Source organism: Capricornis sumatraensis, chromosome 6 (genome assembly GCF_032405125.1).
Source record: "Capricornis sumatraensis isolate serow.1 chromosome 6, serow.2, whole genome shotgun sequence".
Lineage (NCBI taxonomy): Eukaryota > Metazoa > Chordata > Mammalia > Artiodactyla > Bovidae > Capricornis > Capricornis sumatraensis.
In genome coordinates, this window is record NC_091074.1 from 51805605 (window position 1) to 51827431 (window position 21827).

Here is a 21827-nt window from a genome sequence, read left to right on the forward strand (position 1 = left end):
ACAAAATTAATTGTACTTTACTTTAAATGAAGTAATAAGAAAATCTAGATGCCTTTTCTCAGAGAAGGCAATGGCGACCCACTCCAGTACTCTTGCCTGGAGAATACCATGGACGGGGGTGCCTGGTGGGCTGCAGTCCATGAGGTCGCTAAGAGTTGGGACACCACTGAGCAACTTCACCTTCACTTTTCACTTCCATCCACTGGAGAAGGAAATAGCAACCCACTCGTGTTCTTGCCTGGAGAATCCCAGGGACAGAGGAGCCTGGTAGGAGGCCATCTATGGGGTCGCACAGAGTTGGACACAACTGAAGCGACTTAGCAGCAGCAGCAGATGCCTTTTCTATGTGTCTGTCCACACCAGTATGTCTGAAGGCAAAGCAAGAGGCTAAGAGTTTAAGCAAACATTGGTGTCTTTCTTCTCCTTCCAACTGATCATTCTTTATCCTTCCCAAGGCTGGATAATGGTATAGACCTGGGAGACAAACTTCTGTAAAAGGTGAGTGTCTATTTTAGACTTTGTGGCCATTCTGTTGTGGAACATACAGGCTTCTGGGTGCTTGCATTGCAATAAAACTTTATTTACAAATACAGGCCACAGGCCCAAGTGACCCACAGGCTCAAGTTTGCAGCCCAGGGTCTAGACGTTAAACCGCCAATTCCAATCAATAACTGAATGGACTCCTAAGTCATCTCTCCAACTTTTTTTTTCCCTCCAACACTTTTTATTAAACAATGTTCTAAGAGTTGGCCAGGTACCTGAAATGGCTACAAGGTATTAGGCTGCCCTGCCCACGTGGAATCTACAGTTTAGGATAAATAATGGGATTACAAACTGTAACAAGGACTCTCATACAGAAATACCTATGAACAATAATACAATCTCAAAGGGTAGAAAGATGACACACAGCCTAGAAAGGAATTATAGAGACTGCCATTAAATAAAAACAAAAACTGCACCTGAGTTTCACTTTAAAAGAGGAGCAGGGGATTTCCCTGGTGGCCCAGTGGCTAAGATTTCACACTCCCAATGCAGGGGACATGGGGTTGATCCCTGGTCAGGGAACAAGATCCCACATGCCACAATTAAGAGTTTGCATGCCACAAGTAAAGATTTCATACGCCTCAATTAAAAGATTCCATGTGCCATCACTACTATCTGGCACATCCAAATAAACAGAGGAGCAGAAAATAGGTGAAAATGAGAAAAGCAGGCTTTCCTGGTGGCTCAGTGGTAGAGAACTACCTGCCAATGCAGGAGACGCAGCAGACATGGGTTTGATCCCTGGGTGGGGAAGATCCCCTGGAGGAGGAAATGGCAACCTGATTCAGTACTCTTGCCTGGGAAATCCCATGGACAGAGGAGCCTGGCGGGCTACAGTCCATGGGGGTCTTTGAGTCAGACATGACTGAGGGTGAGCACAAGAGAACGAGAAAACCGAAGACAGGGCAGCAAGGACAGGGATGGAAGCAGGAAACGTGGGGGACTTTGCGGTGACGGACCAGCCCGTGAGGTGAAGACTTGGGTGAGAAAAGAGCAAGAGAGGGCCAGGGTGACAGGAGGGCTGTAGACAGGCAAGGGAGAGCCCGAGATGGCTCTCTCAGCTCTCGCCAGGGTGTGGTGCAAACTGCTGAGGGTTTTTGAGCAAAGGAGCACAGAGCTGCACTGTGGGGGGATTCAGCTGGATAGCGGTTCTCAAGACAAGTGAAGGGAAGACAAGCCCGGGGCAGAAGAGCCAGCAGGGAGCCGCTAAAGTAGTCAGGGAGAGACACAGCAGTCTGCAAATAGCAGCTGGGGAAGGCTGTGCCGGGGACATGGAGGAGGGAGGTGTGGAAACGCATCAGAACTCAGGAGCGAGGGGCGTCAGGAACTGAGACGCGGAAGAAGGGGAAGGGCAGGAGACCTAAGCGGCAGCAGAGACCGAGGGTAAGCTCTGCTGCATCACGGGGCCGCGGGGCACACGCGTGGGGAGGTGAGTGGGGATGAGAAGCTTGGCACTTGCACTCATGGGAGAGGTTGAGATTTGGGAGTCACCACCCGGAGATGTGGACTGCATCTGGGGAGAGCAGGAGGAAGGTGTAGGGAAGAGCATGTTACCAAAGGAGAAAAGAGCACCAAGGCCAGGACCCTGGAGGACAGAGGAGAGAGCGTAATGGCACAGACGACGAAGTCGACAGGGACCAAGCAGGGCAGGCCACAGTGTCCACCGCTGCTAAGAGATCAAGCAAAATTAGTTCTGGAAAAGAGCCACAGGCGGCTGGGCCTTTAGGGCCTCATGGTTTTAGCACAGTGAGAGAAGAAGATGTCTGCAGGAGATAAAGAGCAAGTGAGCTCTGTGAATATGGTGACAAGCCTTCTCTCTGGTAGGAAGGAAGGGACACCCAGTGAGCGGCACCCCCCCCAAAACGCTCACGGGGCATCCTTGTGCTGAGCACACTGCCAGACACATGGGGATAAGAATCTGCAGCAAAGATCAATGAACAGGTTTTCTTCCAAGTAGCCTAGCATCAAAATAAATATGAGAAAAGACCAGAAGCTCCAAGGAGTAATAAGATGTTACTTCATTTTTAAAACACAGAGAAGGGTTGAGCACACGCAGGCAGGGGGAAGCTCATGAAGAGAAATTCCCAAGACTAGTAACACGTGGTCCAGAGCAGGTGCTCAGAAAGGGTCATCTGGCTGAACATGGGGAAGGCATGACTAAACGTGAACCCTCTGGAAGATTCGAGAGACAGCTACAACAAAATGTATTTTTACAGCCTCATTTTACAGTCAGCACTGAAGTCTCTTCTCTGCTGGGACACCAAGTCCATCCACCGTAGGCTCCTGGCAAAGCCTCATCAGGGACACCACCTTACAATATCTCTTGCCTTCCTCCCTACTCATCCTCCCAACCAAGAGATGAGAAGCTCCAATCCCATTACTCTACTCCAGTCCGGAGATGGCATGTGCCCGTCTCACCTCCTGAACTTCCCTCGGTCCTTCCTCTTATTTTAAACACAGTTTAGTGGCAAGTATGTGGTTTTCAGTATCTAGTTCTTTTGTTTTCAGTGTCATGTCTTTACTGTTAAACTTTATTGTTAAAAGCAATACAAGTTTGGCAAAAAATGATAAATTATATGGTTACTTAAAAAAAGGAATGAATGGCATTCTTACCATCCAGTCATAAGCATTAGTGGGACATCCATACACAATCTCATAGGCATTTCAGATGCTCATCCCTGTCTCTAGAGTTAAAAACACTGGGTACCCTCAGGGACTGCCACTGAAAACCAAGCTTCTTAATAAAGAAAACAAAATATAATAGGAAGTAAGGAATTAAACAGAAACCCAAAGACACTGGCATTCTCGGATCAGGGCACAGGTTCAAGAATTTCTACATCATAACCCTAGTCAGGACCTTTGATCAGGCCTCAGTTTATCCAGCGACAAAATGTTGTCAGTAATAATCCTCAAAATAACAAGAATGGTTTCAATAAACTTCAGACTAAACCTCAAATAAAATGCTACATCAGATCAAAGAAAGGATTTATTTTGCTACAGACGACAGTAATTCATTAAAACGCCATCACCTTCCCACTTACCATGTTTTCTTCCCTCTTTCAAAGTATATTGAGCTTTAAGAATAAATTAAGACATATATTGGAAAACTTTTGATTCATACCAATATTCACATAGTAAAAATCACTTGAGCTTTGTAAGAGTAAATGCCTAAATATTTTAGACGTAAAATGTTTAAACGCTCTTAAAAAGTGACATTTTAAAAAGCACTGGGAAAGGGCACCCACCCCAGGGACATGAGGAACTACCCAATTCTGTATTTTATAAACCACCAAATTGTATCTTAAAGATCCAAATTAAAACTTTACTTAAAATGACAGCTTCATGCTTCTCAGCCTTGATGTGCCCATTTCCAGGAGGTAGGCATTTCCCAGGGCTGAAATAAACACCCAGGAAACTACACGTGTCTCACCCAGCGTTGCTCAGTGTGGGCCTCGAGTCAGCGGCACAGCCACCACCTGGAAACTTACAGAGAAGAACATTCTCAGACCCACCCCAGCCCCGCAGAATCAGAAATTCTGAGGGCTGGCCAAGCATCCTGAGTTTTAACAAAGCCTTCAATAGGTCCTGATACACTCAAAAGCTCAACAACCACTTGGCCTCACGATTCAAAGCAACTGCTCCATAAATTTTCTCTAAAACACATGATCCCTGACTGGATTACTGTGACAGCACTGTCGCTGTTTAGTCACCAAGTCATGTCTGACTCTTTTATGACCCCACCATGGACCGTAGCCCGCCATGTCCCTTTGTCCATAGGATTCTCTAGGCAAGAATACTGGGGTGGGTTGCCATGCCCTCCTCCAGGGGATCTTCCCAACCCAGAGATTGAACCCAAGTGTCCTGCTTGACAGGTGGATTCTTTACCACTGAGCCACATGGGAAGCTGCAACTGCCCCATAAATTTCCCTAAAAAAACAGTGACTCCTGACTGGATTATTGTGACGGTGCTGACTGGCTATCAAACGAGAGCATACAAATTAATTCCCCTGGATAGAGAAATTGGGTTGCTACAGAAACCGCTGCAGAGCTTGGTTCACAAGCTGTAGCTGCTCTGTGTATACTGCTGCCAGACAGTTCTAACTTTCATGGCCCACACTGGAGCTTTGACAAACTACTACTGCTCATCAGGCTTCTGGATTATCAAGAGGAGCAGGCAGTGCAGAAACAATCTATTCTCGACCTTAAGGTGTATTCTGGTACTTATATTTTATTTTTTTCATTAGTTATCACAGAACAACCATGTCCTAGTGTTGCAAAAGGCACAAAGAAACATTCAAAATGTTTCATTTCTTCTTAAGAGTGAGTTATCTATTTGGTAAAGTTATGTGTTAGACCAAGAATCCTACAAGCCAATAATCCAATGGCCACGATGACAGTATAGGCAGAGGTCACCATCAGCAAAGACAGAGGTGATTCAGAGATGGTGGGGACAGGGAGGAAATCAAGAGAACAGTGTCAACATGATCATGAAAGGGGAAAAGGACAAGACATGTCCTTTTCCAGGGACACTGACCAGACAAGCCTAGGTGGAGTGCAGCGTTCATGTCAGGGGACAAGAGATACTGAGGCTAGAAAGTTACTTAGGGACAAACTGTGGAAGGCCTTGTCTGTGAATCCAGACAAGCGCTTCTGATTGCCCCTCAAGTTCCAGGGAGTCGATGAGTTTTCAGAGCAAGCTGTGCTTAGGCGCTCAGTCGTGTCTGACTCTTTGCAACCGCATGGGCTGTAGGCCACCAGGCTCCTCTGTCCATGAAATTCTCCATGCAAAAATACTTGCATGAGTTGCCTGCAAGGCGTGGGTTGCCATGCCCTCCTCCAGGAGATCTTCCCAACACAGGGATGAGAACTCAGGTCTCCAGCATTGCAGGTGGATACTTTACCATCAGAGCCACAAGGGAAGCGCTTTAGACCAAGGGAATAACATAAAAATGTTTTAGTAAAGTTAATCTGGTCCAAGCACAAAAGATGAATTCAAAACAAGGAGGTAAAAGAACAGACTAGGCTAGAACAGTCTCTTCTGTGTATATATGTGTACATGGTCTATAGACCAAAACGGGTAAGACTCTTAAAACACTCCAGACCTCAAGAGCTAACTAAAAGGTTGCATAGGGAAGCTGCAGTAACAGGAAAAAGGAACCACATGAAGAACATTGGCATGTCTGCTGTTGTGGGAATTCCCTTCAAACAACCCTGTCACCCAGGAACCAGAGATGCCCCCAGATCCCCTTTCAGATCCTTGCTCCACTGCTGAGTGGTCACGCTTTACTCATTGCAGCCCAAGAAGGAACGTGCAGCCTTCACCCAGGATGAGGATACAAACAGGATATACCAACTCTCCAACCTGGGGTACAGCAGAGTTCTCCAAAGAGTTACCAGAGACAGTCCTTCACCACTGAGGTGTCTTCAAAGTCACGCTAGTGAGTCAGGCTAAGTGTCACTAGTAATTGATGATAAACACAAAAGATTTCCAATTCATAAGCCACAAAATGTATAAACGAAGCATACAAAATTTGAAATGGTATATATGTATACACATGTATGTGTATACATATTCAAAAAGTGGTGTTCCTTAAACTCCTAACAGGCTACTCCTATTTTATAAATCTCAGAAAGAAATAAACCACGCAGTAAGCACTGACAGTTGGCGCTATACCCCCGAGCTGAATGCACTGATCTGCGTCAGGCCCCCTGACTGTGGCTGTGACTTCGTCCTGTCACACACACACCGGGACAGGGATGGAAACTGCACGGCCACTAGACTGACTGCGAAGACCAGAGCAGTATACGGAGAAGGAAACGTCTGAGTCCGCCGAAAACTCTTAGGCTGCACCTCCCTCTTCGTTATTCCAGAATACCAACTGGGCCAAGGTGACTTACCAACTGCATTCATAATAGAGAACACAATGGCCTTGTTGCAAGAAAATGGGGTCATTTCCCTAACCAGTCGTGCTTTATAGGAATTATCCACCCCTATGTCTTCTGCCAAGATGCAAACGGAAGCATGAAGCCAGTTGCCTTAAGTGTTGTTACTTATGACTGGGAGAGTCCTAATGTGTGCTGTAAGGAAGAAAGATCAGGAGGTGTGGATTCTACAGCTAGGAAAGCAAGCAGGCCTGGTGAAGCATGCCTTCTGGAAAAATGAGCAGCAGCAATCGGCCAACAGAGACGCTGCAGACACGCTGCCTACATACCTGATGTCTTCACTGCAGGGCTCCGATTTACAGCGCTGTGTGTTTATCTACCGTCCACACACCCAGCTCTTCGATAAGGCTTCCCATTCCCACTGCTACTTTTTTTTTTTGCACTAACATATGCAGCATGAAATATGATTCACTCCTTCCTGAAAGATCAATACCCACACATGATAAATACCTTTATCGACCCTGCAGTGTTATATGCTGGTCTCCGGGCCCATGGCATATTAATGGTAGTTAACCAGTAATTCATTTTAAGGTGTGTGAAGGCTTTTTCTCTCACTCTTGGCTAGTGTCAAGATTCCCAGAGTTGTTGCACTTTGAGTCCTTTATGTTCAAATCTGGAGCCATACTCCCTTTTCAATGACAAAACCAAACCCCACCATTTTCTATATGAAAGATCACATAGGAAACTAAAATTTATGATTCACAGCCATCTCATGTAAGCGGTGGATTTATGTATACTGGGTTTTTTCTTTACAATCCCATCCCTTGTGTGGTGCTTGTCCTACTGAGCGTCTGGTTTTAAGAGTTACCAGCCAGGCAGAATTGTGCATTGCTCAGTCTGAGATGTCAAAATTACCTGCCAGCCACTATCATGTGCTGAATGGTAGGAAGGCACAGCAGAAGTACAAGCTGTTGCTCCGTTTTTGTTTTTTGTTTTTTTAAGGAACGTTACGTCTTAAGAAAAGACAAAGTTGTTTGATGACATGTCATAGAATCTGGAGGAGACAGCAGGGTGCCACTTGCTGGAACAATGAAGCTTCCTTCTGCTCACTCAGGTCCAACTCTTTGCAGCCCCATTAACTGTAGCCCTCAGGGCTCCTCTGTCCATGAGATTTTCTAGGCAGGAATACTGGAGTGGGTAGGCGTTTCCTCCTCCAGGGGATCTTCCCAATCAGGGATCAAACCAGTGTCTCCTGCATCTCGTGTACTGATAGGTTCACCACTGAGCCACCTGGGTCCTCAGCTCCCTGTTTTTAGCACTCTTTTCCACAAGGCAATCCAATGTCCAAACTAATCAGCTCCTGACATTGCTACACAGGGAAGAAAAGTCAGTGAGCTGATGCCTGGGCCCTCTGAAAGTGAAAGTCACTTAGTCATGACAGACTCTGCAACCCCTTGGACTATATATACAGTCCACGGCATTCTCCAGGCTAGAGTACTGGAGTGGGTAGCCTTTCCCTTCTCCAGTGTATCTTTCCAATTCAGGGACTGAACGCTGGTCTTCAGCATTGCAGGCGGATTCTTTACCAGCTGAGCCACAAGGGAAGCCTGGGCCCTCTGAGCACTCATCCAACTCCAAGAAGGAAAGCTCACAACCCAATCAAGGGAATGGGTGGGCTTTCTGAGCTAAAGCAGAGCTGGTGCAGAAGCTTGATGACTGACACAGCAGTGGGCCTACTGTTCACAGCATTAAGTGGTGACCGTGATGGTGGACAAGGGGCATCACCATACCTGCCTCCTTCCCATGTTCAGAGCAGTACATTTAGTGAGCCCCTGTGTGTGTGAGGCAACCTGCCCAGTGCTTTGAGAGACAAAGGATCTAGTCTTTGATGCTGTGGAGCCCTGCCATAAGGGGACGTTCCAAGACACACACACACACACACAGGAGAGACTGACCAAGGTGCTGGGAAAGCACAACTGTGTGGCCAGGAGGGCGAGATGAAATCCAGCCTTCAAAGCGCAAGTTCTGCCGACGCCGGCTCATTAACGGTACTCTTGTCCACAAGACAGGGAAGATGCTACAGCCCACTTCTCTCCCAAGGAATTTTTTTTTTTTTTTTGTCGTTTGGTCCTGGAGGAATCTGTCAAGGTCACTTTTCTTTGTAGGATGGAGGCATTGCATAATAAAGTGAACCTGAAGTTGGTCTTTGAAGCCAGGAGCAGGCTTGGTTCAAAGACCTGTGAAATATCAATGTCAATGTGGGATGCAAAGGTGCAAAGGGATCTGCGGGTAAAATCAGGAGGGGACTGTTGGTCAAGACCAGATCAAAGGAACCAAGCAAGAGAGTGGGGAGAGAGGGAATACAAAGGGTGGGGGGCAGATTCTGCTTCCAGGAGAGCTGCCACATTTGAAACATGCCGAGGCCACTGGGGCCACTGAGAAGATGTGTGAGTGACAGGCACATCCACTGTGTGCAAGAGCTCTCAAAGTGCTGGGCGGGGAGGCCCAGAATCTAAGCGAAAGCCAACCCTGTCCTCTAGGAGTTTCCTCTAGGAGTTTCCTTTCCTCAGAGTCGGACACGACTGAAGCGACTTAGCAGCAGCAGCAGTGGAGAAGCGTGCAAGACAGAATTTCAGAGGTTTCCATAGTAGAAGACATTTTTAAACAAAGAAGGAGAGAGTGAAGGTGAGAGCAAGGAAGTCCAAGCAAAGAAAGGGGCCATGGCCCCAAAAGTATCTGGGATGTCAGAGCAGTCTGGAGAGCAGAAGAGGCGGGGCACAGGGTCCCATCAGGATGAGAAGGAGGGTGCTGCCCGAACAGCACAGAGTTCTGTAACTGAACACTTAACGGAGTTCGCACTCTCCTCCAAGGAAAAGTCCTAACTGGATCTGAAATCCAGTCCTAACTAGATTTGACGGACACGTCAAGCGCGGGCCTGGCTCTGTGGTCCTTGGGAGCAGCTGCTGGCGCGGCGGCAGCCCCCACCTCACTCACCGGCACCTGCCAGTTCTCCCAGTCACGGCTTCTGCTCCCGTCCCCTGCCTCCTCCCCTCTGTGGGGTGCTGCAGGATTCCCTGGACGCCCTGGGAGGCGGTTCGCCCTGCAGGGGAGTCAGATACGGAGGACATGCCATGCCTCTGGTATTAATGTCTCGTGGCCATGAAGGCCTGTCATGGCCAAGAAAGAGGGGGTCTCTCTGTAGGCCCGACAGTCTGAGGCTCTGTCCGCACAGCCTGGCACACTGGAGGCGGCGGCAGGGCTCCTGCGGGAGTGGAGGAGGGAAGAGGGAAGGTGCCCAGTGAGCTTCCTCTCCACCCAGGTCTCCAGTCTCAGAGCTATCTTACAGAGAATCCCTTTCTCCAGTCTTTTTAATATTTCTCACACTGAGAAAATTTTAAATCAGGAGTGTTTCTGACTGACCGTGTCCACATATTTAGGTCTGCTCTGAACTGTATTCCAACAGTTTACAATGCAGGAGCTTTACATATCAGGATCTTTTTCTCAGTAGGAAAGGTGCTAAACAGAGGGGTATCAGTTTTTCAGTTTGCTCAAGGCCAGTCTCTTTCAGATTTGGGATTCAGACTCTGCTCTTATAACTTTTCTTTAACAATAAGACTGTATATGTATATAAGACAAACGTATCACTTCAAGGAAAACAACCTTGCTCCTGCAGGTCCTCGGCGGCAATCTGAAGGGAAAGACTGGACCCTTAAATAAATATGAAGAAACAGAAAGCCAGATTATGTCCGGTATCATGTCACATGGCTTTCGGTCAACCCCAAATTTTACCCCGGTCAATTTATCATCCCTGGTTTTCAGTCAGGTACTTGTCTTATAGAATGTTTCAAGCCATCAGGAATAGCACCTTAACCAACTGCTAAGAAGAACTGGGCCCCAGGAATGGAATCTGCCTCCAAGCCAGCAGCTCTTACCTGGGGCTACAGAGGGCAAGTGGAAGGGTAAAACCCTCAGGACCAGGCCACATTCCTAGGCTGGGGACCCCAGGCATCAGGGCCCCAAGGTGATGCCAGCACCAGCAGGTGATAACTGCTTCAAACTCATCAGGGGTGGGTGTTTTCGTGCCAAGGGTTCCCATCCTCACACCTACAGTGGCAGCTCCAAAAACACAGTTGAGATCCCTTGCCCATGCCCCCTGTTCAAGGATCCACGAAGTCAGAAGTATTTCCACAATAATGTAAAGCTATTATTGGCCTTTTTTTACTGTGTTGACAGTTGCACTGATGATGCAGAAGCAATGGTGGAGAGAACCCTGGTTTCTTAGCAGTATTCAAGGCAGCCCCACCAGGCTGTACTGAGAGTCAATGTATTCTTCACTGCTATGAAATAAACTACTTTTAAATTATTAGGTCAATTTTGCTTAATATGCTTGATGAAGCAGGAAAAATCTGATTAAATCTCTACCTTTGACAGCATCTTCTTCATGCAGTGTGACCAGGTGGGAAGGACTCATAAAGCGGTTCTCCTGTTTTGCAACAATGGTGTCCTGGGAAAAGGGTCTTGTGCAGATGTTTGAAAGAAGAGCCATGCTCACTGCCTTTTTTTTTTTTTAAATGAAACATCATTTACTTGGAAGAATGACTGATGACGAACTACGGTTACTGAGACTTGGGTATTTGGCAGACATTTTTTTTTAAAAAGAAAAAAAGTGAGCCTATCACTTCAAGGAAAACAACTGGCAGTATTTATTGCCAGAATGTTGAGTTTTCAAGTAAAACTCAGAACTTTGGAAAACTTATATCCAACATTTTCCACTGACAGCTTCCCAAACTTAAAGGCTCTTTTGACAAAAATCAACAGTAATATTTAATGAGTGGGATTTTCTGATACTTTGCAATAAAAAATGTCAACATTTGGGAGATCTGTATAATTCAGTGAACTAATATTTTCCAAATGACCAATGCATGACACTATAAAATAATGCATGGTCGACATATCCATTTACAGTATAAGACAGATTTTAATTTAACTGAGTACAGAAAACTCGTTAGCATGGCTTCAGATCTACACTGCAACTAATCTTTAAGAAATTATCACTTGTCAAGTTTTGGTCTAGTATCAAAGAATAGTCACAGTGATCTCAAAAGGTTATTCAAACACTTTTCTCCCTTTTCCAACTATTTGTCCATGTGAAGCTGAACTGTCCTAATGTATTTCAATCAAAACAACAGATTGAACTAAATACATATGGCAATCCAGCTGTGTTCTATTAATAAGCCAGACATATAAAAGATATTTGTAAAAATGTGAACAAGACCACCCTCCCTCACTAATCTGCTTTGGAAAACAGTTATTTTTCATTAAAATGTTACTTATGTTAATTTTAAAAGTATTAACAAATGTATTCTTGGTTTTTCAGTTTTACTTTCTAATTCAATAAACATCAATAGATATAATCCACATAAACAAAAGCTCATAAACAAAACCTCTTTGAACGTCCTTGAGAATTTGTTAGAGTCTAAGAATTTTGAGAACCTCCATATCACAGGAGGATGGATTTCAGAGCAACTGGAGTCAGCCTCTCCTCCTGAGCTGCTTAGTTAGCAGTCAGCCAGCAGGAAAGGCCCAACTGGGCGCACCTCACTTTACACCTTAGCTGGGGACATTTCTTTGAGTGACACAGCCATTCACCACCACGTGGGGCAGCGCGCAGCAGAGCTGTGGACCGAGAGCACCGACCCAGGCTCTCAGGTCCAACTCTTGATCAGATCTGGAATCCACAGCCTGGGACCTTGGATCAGTTACTTCGTCTGTACACAACACACACCATGGGTGAACACTGCTACCTACAGCACAGAGCGCAGAGAAAGGCTCGGCGCTTGATAGATGTTAGCTGCTGTTGTCACCACAATCGCAACACACTGAGAGCCTTTCTCGGCCTCCAAGCAAGAGAGCCACCACGCAGTCTGCCCGAGGAAAGTGCCCTTGCTCTCAACGCTCATCCTCAGGGACCCCAGGAGGGCCGGGCTGCACCCAGCAGGGCTTCCTGAGCACAAAAGAACTTGGACAGGAGCAGAGTCCTGGGCTCCTGGCCCTCTCTGAGGTCAGACAGTAGCCTTGAGCGCAGTCGGTGTGGTATCACTCCCCTAAGTCATAATCAGGAAACGTGGAACAGCCTGTTTCTCCCACAAGTCAGTCATGACAGAGCTATATCAAATGTCAGACACAAACCTGGCACCTGGAAAGCAAGCAACCCCTCCACTTGTGTACCTGCCACGAGCGGGTAGCATCTCTACTGAATGAGACAAAACCAGCAGGTGGAGAATTGCTGACCTGCCTTCCCTTCTGCCAGTCCCTACCTCCTCGTGTATCAAATTCTGCTTTTGAGAAGCTTAGTAACTACGGTGCTTCCCTTAAATAAGATGGGGATTTTATTTATTTGGGGGGACTGCTGCCATTCCAGGCCTGAACTTTTAGCTCGCTATAAAGTTAATGTGCTATTCAATGTTCATTCCAGGCAAGGCTGTGGGGCTGTGTATTCTCTGCCACCCCCAGAAGACCATTATCTGTAATTGCCCATTACCATGCGTAATTATTTCTCCTGGCATGGTCTACGACCTCCAGGGCTGCACGCAGGCACAGTTAACTGCTCCCTCTTACCAAATCTGTGAAGGAACCTTTATTGACCCTCCGTACACTGAATGGTATATTCCAAAGCCGACATGAGACCCTTTTACAGGCAAACTCATCTCAAACCACGAACATTCAGACCCCCTCCAGACATCCCCTTCCCAGCTCCATGGAGTCTTCCCTGCCCTCAAATAACAAGAAAATAAACCACAATCAACTCTTCATTATGTGGGGGCTGATAACCCAAACTAGGAATTATCTGGAGTCCTTTATCCTCCCTTCTTTTGGATTTGGCTGCTTAATTGTATCATGCTTTTTAAAGACTTCTGGGAGAAGGTGGAGATAGTGGAGGGAGCGAGAGAGAGAGTGAAACCTAAAATTTTAATTCAATATATATGTTCCCACTTCTCGTGTTTTTTGAGGAGGAGGAACTATGTTCAAATCAGTGATTAAGATGAGATCTGGGGATTCCAGGTGCATTTAAAGTATTAATTCTAGAACTGACATTTGGTGACACAGCCCAAAATGTCACCTTATATTTATCTCACTTTTCAACATTAGCAGGTAAAGAGGAGAGGGGTGGGGGACTACTGGCTGTACACGCAGATGCCAAAATACTCAGCCATCCCTGGCATTTCTGGGTCTTTTCTGCTGCATCGCTCAGGTGGGAGGGTGTGAGATGTACACTAAGCTATTATAACTTTCATGCACAAAAAGCTAGGAAGGAAGCCACCCCATCTTTGTATGTTCACTAACTCCAACTGCACCCGAGACCATCCACAGAATCTCCATAATGGATACAACCCTTCACATATGCTGTTCTGATTTTCATTCTGTCTTCCCTTCCTTTTGAATAAAACTCCTCTGAAATAAAGAGACTCTAAAAATAAACATTTGTCCCACCTTGCAACCATGAGTTTTACCAAAGCCAGGTAAAGGAACCACAGAGAATTAAAGCTAACATGTTGCAGCAAATCTGACAACAGGAAAGGTATAGGAAGGAAATGTTATCCTTCGTTTCGATACCTGGAGAAGCTCAAGTGGCAAGTCTAAGGATGTGTATGCGGTTGACAGCAGGACCCCATCTGACACCTCATAATTCACCCCCAGGCTGTGTCACTGAGGGAAAAGGAAGCCACTTAGATACGACCAATGAATACCTTCAGCTAAGACATCTATTGCTACTGACCATTTCCTGAAGAAAAATACAAGTGACCACTAACTATTCACATGCTGGCCTGAAGGTGCATCAAACACCGAAGTCAAGACAGACTCCATAGACAGAGGTCAGGGAGATGACCTTTCCACAGGGAGATGTCAGGCTGGGCAGGGGCTGAGACTGATGATTCGGTCCAAGGGCACGTCACAGCCCAAAACCCTGACCTGTGGCTCTTCTGACTCGTCCCTGGAGCACCCTGCTCCAGCCCTGGGTCCCTGACCTGTGGCTCCTCTGACTCGTCCCTGGAGCAGCTTGCTCCAGCCCTGGGTCCTGGCTCAGCTCTACTGCTGCGGTCTCGTGGCCAGCTGCTGCCAAGTGTGTGGAGCTGACCTTAAACCATGCACACAAGCCACTACATACCACGTAAAGTGACTGCCCCCAAGCTCTGCTGTCTCTCCAGTCAACTGCTCCACCAAACAGGTCACGGACCACAAGGATAAGAAGGCACAGCAAAAAGTGTCACACCTGTGATGGTTCCTGCCTCCCCATGCAGGAGCCAGAACCCGAATCCCCAGCCTCTGTACAGTCAGAGAAAACTCTGCCAACCAGGTCTCCCAAGGGAGGCTTCAACTGAGACAATGCCTTTCCTTTCTGAGGGGTGAGAGCCAGAAACCCATGGCTTTTGAGACACGCAGAAGCAACAGCTGAAGGGCCATGAGGGCTCTGAAAACTTGGGATATATATACACGTGTCATACATATTGCGTGTCTACATACACGTGTATGTCTACGCATCAAGCAACATCCTAACTGCAAAGAAAATCAAATCTCAGCTGAAATAAATGATACGACTAGCCAATCTGGGCCTGTCAACCGCAAGGTTATCATGACGACTAAGAGCATGAGTGAACCAGCTGTATCAGTGACCAACTGCTTCCAACTACTGGCATCACGTCACCCTGGCATCACGTACATTATCATCTTCCAGATCCGGGACCTGTGTTGTGCAGATTTTGTCCATCTGGGTCTCTGGAAATCTAACATGCTCTCAGAAACTGCACTGCACAGAAAGGTCACCAGTATCAAAACCATTTGGCAATTCTCCAAATAAACACAGAAGCAGGAACTCTCTGCGTGGGTACAGCCCATGGCATGGTAGGAGGACTACATAAACTCTAAAACAGGGGGCCCGTATCTGCAGCAAAGCAGCCAGCCAACTCTGTGGGCAGCACCGGGTATCATCGGAGGCTGCGTCAACCACCAGCCTCACTCGTGCTTCTCAAGGTTTATTCCATCACAAAAACAATACCGGATTGACAAGTCAGAGAATGAAGATGTCTTCTACTCAACAATAAAGCAAGAGCAATTATCTGAACCCAGCCAACAAAAAGCATATACTCGTATGAACACACCAGTTTTGAGACGAAATTGTCTGCCCCCACTCCCCACGCCCAGAAAGCAGACAACAACATGGGCAGAGCCTGGAGACTCACCTGAGGCTTCTGTCCCTGGACTAGACTCAGCCCAGAAGCGGCAGTAAAGCTGGCCTGAGCAGAAACTACGGGGCTGGGACTGAAAGGATTTCAGAGCTAAAGAGCTGAACTTACTGAAAAGACCACTGCGGATGCTGTCACGGAAAGGACTCACCAAAAAGTCAACCACAGAGGAGGTGACAGAGCTGCTCTTCTAGACAAGCTGAGCAGTCAGTCATTTGCACCAGGAGGCCAACTTGTGAGGGCAAGCTCTCAAAAACTCAAAAGGTGCATTCATTCATTCATTCATTCATTCTATACCAACCGGGTGCTTAACGGTTTAATTCTACAGTAGGAAAGGTCATTTTGTCATAACATTACCATACGCAGGTAACTCACCTTAGGTTCAGGCGAGTCAAACAAGGAAGCCCAACAACTACTCAGAATGTGTAGGACTTTACTTATTGCAAGTCAAAATACAGACTGCAGACATGCATTAATAACGAAAATAAAAAATATGTAGACAAGGGGGGAAGACAAATAGTACAACAGGAATACGACACCCTAAGAAAAACTAAGAAAATAATAAGCGACAGATTATTAAATTTGCAGGGACTGAAAACACCAAAATAGGGAGGAGAAACAAAGTCACTGCAGATTAAATACGGAGAGCTTTAAGCCAATTATAAAAGATCAAAGAGAGCAAGAGAGGGGAGGAGGCGCTTTACAAGTAACCGAGACGGGAGACCTTGGGAGAAATATGACCAGGGTGGAATCATTACAGCTTACAGCGAAAGTCATCTAGGGATGGCTCCAGAGAGAAATTCACCAGAGGCACTCCTGAGAGAACAGAATGGGTACAGCAAGCAAAGAGCTCTTTATTTCAAAAAGGCACACAACTCCGAAGGGCTGTTTCTTTCTGTGCGGAACCATGACTAGGACTGGCAAGGTGAAGAACGCAACTGAAAGATGCTGGTGGCTTGAGCCGTATTCTGGATTCCATACCATCCATCTGTGGCTAGGAGCCTCTGTGTGGTCTGCACTCCATGGCCCCATGGGCCAAATGGAGAGGCAACTGCTGCGGAATTAGCAGAAAGGGTATCTCTGAAACTCACTTGACACTTTATCACCCGCCCAAAAATCTGATCTGCCCCCTTTGAATAAGGTCAACTTCTCCCAAAGTCTCAACGCTTATTAATTATCCTAGATTTTAACCAAGAACAGCAGAGTCAAGAAAAGAGCTGCTAACGTGAATGATGAACTTTTAACTGGAACGTCTCACTGGTGGAATAATCTGTCATTTACATACATTTTCAGTGGCTACCAATAAAAACTTGATGAGGCTGCCACCTGGAAAGAGCTGCCTGTAGCTTAGAAAGGTGCCCTATACATGGGGGAACACGGAGTCCTGAGTAAACTCAGGTCTTGAGTCCAGGTCCAGTGTCTTCTTGCACTGATGGGAAACACTAGCTCTTCACCCTGATTCTGAGTAGTTAATTCTGTGTATTTTTGTTTGTTTGTTTAGCAAATACACTGGATGCTACATAATATCAAAGTCAGAAAGCCAAGAAAGTACACAGTATTGGCAAGGAATGACCACTACAACTTGCATTTAAGATCAGGGGTAATGCCTGATTTATCAGATTTTCTTTCTTACCAGAGATTCTACACATCACCATGTAACTGAGGCTGGTTAAAGCCTATGGTATAACTGAAAATACAAAATGAGAAAATGTAGTATATTAATAATGAAGCACTTACTGAGAAAATAAATCTCAAGCCAAAAAAAAAAAAAGAGAGAGAGAGAAAGAAGCTCTGGACATCAACTATTTTGCTTACCATAGTACCTGGATATCAAGTGCTCACCTAGCTTAGTAACCTGGCTACCTAGTGGGTCCCAAATTACTATCAAGACCAGAGTAAGAGAGCTCAGTACAGGCCATGAGCGCGGGCTGCAAGTCAGACTCAGGCTGGAATCCCAACTCCACTACTTAAAATATGTGTGATCTTCAGCATGGTATTGAATCTGTTTCTTTGTAAGTAGAAAAAAGAGTTCCTATTTTACAAAGTTGTTGTAGAGATTAAATGAGAATATAAATAACAAAGCAGCTAAGACCATACCTGGCATGAGGCAGACACTCAGTAAATGAGGGCTCATAGTACTGTAATCATTATTATCTCCTTTGAAAACACGATGCCGAAGAGTTGGGATTTCAACAGATTACACACCCAGGCGGCAAAGGACAAAGCACTGCCCGTTCTCTCCCTTCACACTCAGGAACCAGAAAACATCATTCACAGTCGTGCATGGGTCCTCAGTTTGAGAAACACCCCTTATGCCCGCCATGCCAGCTCCTGGCAACACAAACTCATGTGAGAATGACACTGCTTTGCATGATCACCCTTTCCATGCTGTTTCTTCAGTCCTGCCCAATTCTCCCCTGCTCTTAGCTGCAAGCTTTTGCTGCCTGTCAAACTCCTCTCCGTTGCTGTAAATAATCTCTCTCCCTCTTTTATATTGCCTTTCAAATATTTATAGACTGTTATTCTCCTTCTCTCCAAGCCATACATCATTTTTGTTGCCCTTCCCCTGGATTCTCTCTAGTTTATCTACATCTTTTAGAAAAAAACAAACCCCAGGTGCTTCATGATGGAAACAGCACACCCAAAGCTAACAGCCCTGAGCCAACAAGGCCCCTTATTCAAAAGCCACCAGAAAGCTCTTTGATGTGCTGCTGCTTCCTTCTCCCCTGTAACTCCTAATTCCATCTCTCAGATAAACACACGGGAGAGTGCGATAAGGAGGTGACCAGCACCCTCATCCAGCAGATGTCGGGGCTCCACAAGGCAGCAGCGACAGGGTGGGGTGTGCTGGGACAGCTGCAGACACACTCACACTTGTTAATGAGAAATTATGCATAGTACCTGTTGCTCCTACTTGTGAATTCCTTCCTCATCCACTGTGTTAGAAATGAAGGTGTCGGAATCATGTCCTTGGGACTGCTCTTCCCTCCCTGGCCAGGTCTGTACCACATGCCTGCTTTCTTCATTCGACAGGCAGGTTCCGAGGTCTGAATCCTGTTACTTCTGTCCAAACTGAGAGGGGCAGCAAGACAGAGGAGGTGCTCTACCTGTTTTGCTGCAGAAGGTAACTTGCTTCTACTCAAGTCCTGGGTATCGGTGTGGTTCTCCAACACTCCCAACTCCCTTTAAAAAGGGTGAGAGATGGCTAATACTAAAGACACGTGTCAGTACAACTAAGAAAACAAAAAGAAAAAAAGCAAAAGCCAAGAAAAGAAGGGGAACCCTTACTCATACTTCACTGTGTGAGCATTAAGATCGATGTGTCTCAGAGACTCCTAGTTGCTGGTATACGGGCTGTGCTGGAGGAACTGAGAGGGGATATATACGCCTCACCCAGAGCCACAATTCGCATGTCAGCTCATGGAGCTACGGTTTTGAAGAAAACACACGCACGCACGCATGCACACGCACACACACACACAGTTTATGGCTACAGGGTGGGTCATATCCAGCCTCATTCCTCTACTCCTCATTGTAGTATCTGAAACTTGAGTTTGATGGCCTGAATTTCTGTACTTTGTTGTGGTTTACAAAGTTTTACATTAAAATCTTAGTTGAGCACCACACTGATTCTGTGAGATAAACTGGGAGGCATTATTATTTTATCTATTTCACCAATTAGAAAACAGACTACTCAGAAAAATAAATGAACTGCTCAAAATCAAAAAAGGCTGTGTAACAGGCAAGTCTTTGGACCCGAGATCTTTGTTCTTTTAACAACATAGAGCTTCTTCCCCAGGTATCAATATAGTTATCCAGGTAAAAGCAAAACTGTTTCCAGGTATCTTCATCTTGAAGACCTTTGATCAAGCCTCTACTACCACATACCACTCTCTTAGAGGGACATCTGGCACTTACAGACTAGTTAATCTGTTAACTATCTGACACTAATCTGGAAATCGGTAAGTAACAATTAGCCCTCACCCTGGGGGGAAACACAACCCCGAACATGGATCAACCAAAGAAGCAGTAAAATTATTTTGAAAGAGTCTATGGGTAACACGCACTCTAATTTCATGTACCATTGCTAAGGATAAGATTAGTCTCCAGCAGCCTGGATTATCTGACTAGACAAGTGTATCCCATTCTGCAGGCATGGCTGTGCTGACTTATTATACGCCAGACAGTAATATTGGAATCTGTAGACCACAGCTCCAGACATGAATGTAAAATTGTTCAGTCACTGGAACCCTTAGCTTAACTTGAGCTCTGCCCATTGTTACACTGAAATGAGGGCATTGAGAGAAGCTGGAGGGGTGTGAAGAACATGTCACCTTCATCTGCTCCACCATGGGGACATTTCTATTTGGCTCTGGTCTGCTGATGGGGAACCAGACGAGCCACAGGCTCCTCCACTCGTCCACAGAGCGCAGTGACCAGGGCCAATCCTCAGGCTCCTGGCCTCTGCAGTCTGCCCCCAGCTGTCTCAGTTAGTCTCCTGGCCTGAAATACCAAATAGTGGGTGCGGGGGTGGGGGGGGATTGCAACTCATATCACAAAGGGCCAATTCCATAATAAACAAGGAACTCTCAGATAAGAAATTCAATAAAGAAATAGACAAAGGACACATACAGATGGCTCACAGAAAAAATACAAATGATTTTGTAGCATATGGAAAAATGTTCAGTCTCACTAACAAAGAAAAGGGGAAATATAAACTATATCAACTATATTTGTTTTCTATTGCTGTATGACAAACTGCCACAAATTTAGCAGCTTACAACAATGCAAATGCATTATTCTTGCAGTTTTCCGGGCCCATAGTCTGACCCAGGTCTCTCCAGGCTGAAATCAAGGTGTTAACAGGTCTGTGCTTGTTTCTGTAGGCACCAGGGAAGGATCCCTAACCCTGCTGAGTCAGAATGCTAGAAGAATTCAGCTCCCTGTGATTATAGGACTGAACTCCTGTTTCTACACTGGCTGTCAGCTAAGGGCTGTTCCAAGATTCTAGAAGACTCCTGATATCTTTGCCTCGGCACCCCCTCCCTCCATCTTCAAAGCCAGCAACAGTGGTCACGTCTTTTCCTGACTTTGAAACTCCTGACATCTTCTGTTGTGGCATCTCTGGTGCAACCAGGAAAGGTTCTCCACTTCCAAGGATTCGGGCATTAGAATGGGCCCACCTGGAATCTGGGGTCACCACCCCGCTTGCAGACCCATGAATTAAAATCACATCTGCAAAGTCCCTTCTGCTCTGAAGGTAACATCTTCACCACCCCCGGGGACAGGGGTGAGGACCTCTCTGGGGGGCCAATGTTCTTCTGACCACCCCACACGTACCGAACTTTCAGACTAGAAAAGCCCCACAGAACCTAGCACTGCCGATGCCGTGGCAGCTTCTCTCTGGAGGGAGTGCTGCGGGTGACATCCACCAAAGTTACATGTAAACTTGCCCTCAGAACAGTCCTCCTGTCCCCCCATTTCTTTCCGGCTCTACTGTTGCCACCCTGGAGCAAGCAGCACCCCTTTGCCTGGCCAACTGCACAGTCTTCGTGCGCTCCCCCTTCAAACTACACTCCACACAGCAGCAGAGACCTCTGAAGAGTACATCAGACCACAGCACTCACCGTTGCAACACTCCACTGACTTCCCATGGCACTCACCATAAAATCCCAGCTCCTGCGGCCTCCAAGGGCCAGCGAGTTGTGGCCCCCAGCTACGTCACCCTTGCGCTCAGCACTGAGCACGCCAGCCTGCAGCCTGCTCTAAGCGCGTCTCACCCTGCAGTGCCTCCTGCCTGGCTCTTCCTCCAAACCTTGACCACAACGGCTCACTGCCACTCAGGAGGAGCTCGGATTTAATCTCCTTCGAGGGGCTCTCTTTCCCTAACCACCCTGTCAATGCCGTGACCCCTAGCAGGACACAGGCATCCCATCACTCTGTCTGTCTCCACAGTGCTCATACTTTCTGAAAGCATCTTGCTCACTCACTGGTGTACTTGTTTATCCACTGTCTCCCCTGCTAGACGTGCAAGATCCACGAGAGACAGATGTTTTTGGCACTGATATACACCCCAGGCCTAGAAAAGGGCCTGACCCAATGCAGTCACATAATGAATATTTGTTGAATAAGTGAAAAATGAAACAGGTGGAAGAAAGA

At 46.5% G+C, this 21827-nt stretch overlaps 1 protein-coding gene across 2 annotated transcripts in view; it reads right to left on the minus strand.

The window, feature by feature from the left end:
* Window positions 1-21827, minus strand: part of DMRT1 (doublesex and mab-3 related transcription factor 1) — a 90118-nt gene that overhangs the window by 54157 nt on the left and 14134 nt on the right. The gene's annotated exons all lie outside the window — the stretch shown is intronic.